This window comes from Drosophila biarmipes, unplaced genomic scaffold, assembly GCF_025231255.1.
Source record: "Drosophila biarmipes strain raj3 unplaced genomic scaffold, RU_DBia_V1.1 ptg000005l, whole genome shotgun sequence".
Lineage (NCBI taxonomy): Eukaryota > Metazoa > Arthropoda > Insecta > Diptera > Drosophilidae > Drosophila > Drosophila biarmipes.
This window is the reverse complement of record NW_026114527.1, coordinates 1,566,856-1,572,339: the sequence shown is the minus strand read 5'-3', so window position 1 is coordinate 1,572,339 and position 5,484 is coordinate 1,566,856. Positions and strand designations below refer to the sequence as shown.

At 30.6% G+C, this 5,484-nt stretch overlaps 1 long non-coding RNA gene across 1 annotated transcript; it reads left to right on the top strand.

Moving 5' to 3' along the window:
• Positions 1-301: 301 nt before the first annotated feature.
• On the top strand, positions 302-2,455 carry LOC127011670 (uncharacterized). Its single transcript, XR_007764891.1, has 2 exons — positions 302-2,122; positions 2,190-2,455. It is a non-coding gene; the product is annotated as an uncharacterized LOC127011670 (long non-coding RNA).
• Positions 2,456-5,484: the final 3,029 nt, after the last annotated feature.

Below are 5,484 nucleotides of genomic sequence, written 5' to 3'. Positions count from 1 at the left end.
ACTGCGGTCATGTTCTGCATCCTATATTCGAGAACCAATCGGATTGGTTCTAAGAGTACAACATGCCTGTATATACTCCCTGTAGATGACAACCTGCTAAGGGAACATTCTAGACTATAAAAATGATACCCCTCAAATTGCTCAGGATCAGTTCTTCAAATGCCTCAGTACTGCCTTCTATTTAAATTATCGATACATTTCGGTGCCGGTTATTGCGCGTAACAATTCAAGTTGTGTTTAAATGTTTACTTTTATTTCGGTTAAAAAACTAACATTTATTCCACATATTATATATTTATATAATATACCTATACCAACTCACTGAAAAAAATAACTAAAACTAAAACCGAAAAATGGTATCATCAATTGTTTGTGATTTGTGCACTAATAATGTGGAGAAAAGTGAGTTTGAAGCTCATTATGGCAAGGGCTCAAAGCCTCGAAATGGTTTCGAAGTTTTCATGGCTAGATCACAAATAAAATGCGACTTGTGCTCTACTGAGGTCAACAATAATGACTTTGATGAGCATTATCAAAATTGTGAAGGGCCCAAAAATGCATTCATTTTATTAATGAATGGTAGAAAACAACAACAAAAACAAAAAAAAAACAACAACAACAACAACAGCATCAAAAATAACAACAACACCATCAAAAACAACAACAACAACTAAACCAAGAACTAAAAAATTTAGACGACCATCCTTCAACATCCGCTAATGCTCTTAAACGAATAAGATTGGAGGAGGGTAAAAAAATCATTAATCAACACAAAGAAAATTAAAATTATAGAGAGCAAAAAGGATTTAAAAATGGAACTTTTATTTCCTACGTGCAGTGAAAAATATCTGGCCTCAAGAGAACGTCAGCCGATATTGACCGGTAAGCATAAAAATGCATCGGTCAGAGAGGTCAAGAATAATCAAAATATTATTCACCTTTGTTCTAAAACTAAGTTTCCAGTAAAATCATATAGAATAAATAGTTCTGTCCAAAATACTATTGATTTAAAAGATTATTACCAGCTTTGCCAAAGAAATATAATAGAAGTTCTAAAGCATTGCATGATTGAATATAGTGTCATTAAATTCAGCCTGAGAGTTTATGGTACCTATAAAAAACGAGAAGGAGATACAATTAAAACAACAAAACATTTTACGACTGCAGACAAATCGGTATACCAATCTGAAAACATTGACAATGAGTTAAATACGGCAATAGATAGTTTATTAACATCAAGCAGTGAGTTTAAAGAAAAAGATTCTGGTTGGCAATTAGAAATTTTATATATTTTGAAATTACGATAATAAATCTAGAAAACATTCCTGCTAGCGGATACATCCAGGCCCCTAAAAATATAAGAGCACGAAATGCGCTTATAAATGTAAAAAACACGGATGTATTTTGTTTCAAGTGGTGCGTACTAGCATACGAGTATATAGCTAATAAAAGCCATGAGAGTACTACCTTTGCAACAACACAGCAAAGAAAGTATTCGAAAAAATGACAAAGCAATCATTGTGTATGATGGCATAAGTTTGTATTTTTCGGAAATCGAGTGTCCAATCACAAATAAAGGAATTATTCAGTTTAAAAAAAAATAATGCAGACTTCAACATTAACATTTATGAAACTGATGCAGATGGCGAAAAAATTATCAGGCCAACCTTTAGAACAAAGTCAATTCGTTCTATTCATATCAATATATTAGGAATCAACAATATAAGCCAAGAAGTCATGCATTATGCCTACATTATGAGTGTAAAAAGATTATGTTAATCGCAACATTCCAAATCGAAGGCGGGTGGATATTTTTGTGAAAACTGCTTACAATTTTTCACCGTAAATAACACAACCCATAATAAGCTTGAGTGCGGAAAAGAAGCCTCCATCTACCCAGAGCCAAATACTACAACATCGTTTAAGGGCTTTCACAAAAAATTATCCCCTCCAGTGGTGATATATGCTGAAATTGAGGCTGTTCTTGAAAATTACGGTACATGCCTAAACTGAGCAACTACTTCGTCGACAACAAAAGTGCAAAAGCATACTGTATGTGCAGTATCATTTTACATTGCGCATAAATATAATCCGGCTCTTAACGAATTGTACACATATGAAGGTACGTTCCAAAAATTATAAAAAATTACATATATTTAATACTAAAAAATTTTATTTAAATATCATAGGCGCTGACTGCATTACCCAATTTTGTAAATCACTCAAAGAAAAAACTATGAGTTTGTTTTACAAATATTGGTCAACCCCCAAAGGTCCGAGCACAAGTCCAATTAATGACGATGATCAGAAGGGTAGTTGCTGCGCCTGTGAGAATGAAATACATGATGACGACCTGGAAAACCACTTCGACCAATTTACTGGAAATTACGTGGTACCTATTCATAAAAATTGTAAGCCAAAATATAAATTAAGGGATCCTTTGTTTCCTGTAGTATTTCATAATTTAACGAAATATGATATATATTTATTTATTACTGAATTAGAAGGCGACTTAAGCCCTATACCGTGTAATAAAGAACTTTACATAGCACAATTAAAATAAATGTCTCAAAAAGATACGAAAAGATATCGATTCAATTATGTTTTTAAATTCAAGTTTAGAAAAACTGTCAAGTTACATGGAGGACAAACATTTTAAAGTTCTAAGCACGAAATTTCAGGGAGAAAAATTTATGCAAATAAGTAGGAAGGTGTAGACACCCAGCTTCCTGACATTGATAAGTTTTATAACACTCTCAGTGAAGAAAATTGTAGTACCGAGGATTACAATTTTGTTCAAAAGGTTTGGAAAACTTTTAATTGTCACACTTTTAGAGATTATTTTTTTTTAGAAAGTGACTTATTAATTTTGACTAATATCTTGGAAAATTTTAGGGAAATTTGTAGGAAAATTTATAAATTAGACCCTATTTACTTTGTAAAAGCACCTTCAATATCTTGGGATGCTATGCTCAAGTATACCAATGTAAATTTAGAATTAATTAGCGATGGAGACATGTACAATTTTTTGAAAAGAGCAATACGAGGAAGGTTAACTCAATGTACCTAAACAATTTTTGTAGCTAATAATAAATACCTGAATAACCTTGATCATAGTACGCCAAATAACTTCCTTAGTTATATTAACGTAAATAATTTATATGGATGGGCTATGAGTCAACCATTAACCCTTTCAGGGTTTACATTTTTAAATAGGGATCAATTAGAGTCATTCGATTATAAAAATATTTCTCTTGATGGAAATGTAGAATACATATTAGAAGTAGATTTAGAATATTCTTCTGATCGGCATGATTTACATAACTACTTGCCTTTCTGTCCGGAAAATAAAGTTCCTCCTGGCGGTAAACAGGAAAAAGAAGATTTTTACCAAAATGCTTTTCGGGACTTAAAGCTAAGGCATAGTCTTGTTTAGTTGATAAGGGCGGAAATGAAAACGATTGTATAAAAAAAGAAGTTAAGAAATCAGTTATTAAGAAACTGAATCATGAATGTATAAAATATAAAAATATCATTTATTTTATCTTCAGAAGAAGATTTTTACCAAAATGCTTTTCGGGACTTAAAGCTAAGGCATAGTCTTGTTTAGTTGATAAGGGCGGAAATGAAAACGATTGTATAAAAAAAAGGAGTTAAGAAATCAGTTATTAAGAAACTGAATCATGAATGTATAAAATATAAAAAAACATTTAATGGATCTCAGCGAGTAATTCGTAGTAGATCCCACATTCTTTATACAGAAATAATGAATAAAATTAGTCTTAATTTTGGGACGATAAGACATATATTTTCCCAGATAATTGTAATACATTATGTCATGGTCATTATAATATTGAAAATATATTAAGCAGTAACGCAACATAGTAATAAGAAATATTTGTATAATAATATTAAAAGAATGAATAAATAAATGTAAATAACCGAAAAAAATAAATTTTTTAGTTTTGCGTTTTATTACTTTAACAAGTCAAATCCATGAGTTGTGGTTGAATGAAAACCGTTCCATTTTACAAGCACTTGGTTATTTTGTCTCCTAACTATTTTTTCTACTAGGAAAGCATTTGACCCTATAATATTTAGTTACCGGATAGGTTGACTTAACTTTTAAAATTTTAATTTCTGCGGTCCAATTTGGTTCATATCCCTTCATGAACACTTCCATGTATGTACTTATTCAAACGAAATCACCTACTAAAAATTTAAAATAAACTCTTTATTTTTAGAGCAGACATCTATAGGTTTCATTTTAATTGTGCGGTGATATGAATAATTGTATTGACCTACGAAATAATTAATATTCTTAATCCTCCTATATTATCCCTACATACTAAACATTTTCCACATGTGATCTTTTAATATTCGATTAATGCGTTCACATATAGATGACTTAAGTTGCGTATAGGTATGATAATGATTAATATTAAATTTGGTTATTAATTTCTTAAAAGTCGAATTAAAAAATTCTTTTCCTTGATCTGACTGAATATTCTTGTGTTTACTTTTATTTTATTTAATTTTTAAAAACAGCTTCCATTGCTTATGTTACATCTAGTACAGACTTGGTCTTAACAGCTTCAGCACACTTATGAATAATATGATTGTTGTATAGGTATATTACTTTGTCTCGCAATATAGAATTCCAACATAAAAGCGTAATAAAAAAATAGCTAATCGTAGTAATAATATCCAGGACTCAGAATCAAACTCAATTTTTTAACCATACTGATTAATTACAAAAACTTATTCCTTATCTGATTTCCTAAATCTAAAATTACATTTTATGGAAGTCATACACGTATGATCAATAATTGTATCAGGCATCAAAAAGTCAAACTGACCCAGCTATAACTGAATAAATTCCTAATATGTAAACAGTTGCATCCTTTCGTCTTTGTCAAATCCATTCAAATTACTTTTACTTTGCTGCATACAGATCATGGGCGAAAATTTTCGGGTAGTTGACAGACCGCATTTCAATTTTTAATTATTAACTACATAATATTCGAATCCAAAAATGACTTCATGGTCTTGTTTCTTTCGATAATTTTTATGTTTTTAGTTAGACACATATTCATTAGGTAGGAGTACTTTATTTAAACTGTAAGTGTGTTCTAGTCCTACGGGTATACTCATATATAAAGGGGCAAGCCCTTGGCTTAAAAATCTTAACCAATCATGAACACTCTTCATCGTAATTCAAGCATTGTAGTAGATTTTCAATATGCATTTAGAAACAATAATCAAATTTTTGTTAAGGAGCTTGCTGGAATAATTATTGGATAAATCAGGTTGTTTCCGATTATGGATTCCTTTAAAAGTTCCCAGCAAAAAGGGATACAAGAAACTTATTTATTGTAATTATTGAGGATCTGATACTCATTTCGAGAAAAACTGTGCCAAGAAACGCGACCATGAGAAAATAAAACTAAACTAGTGTAATTTACAAAACATTATATAAGAAAA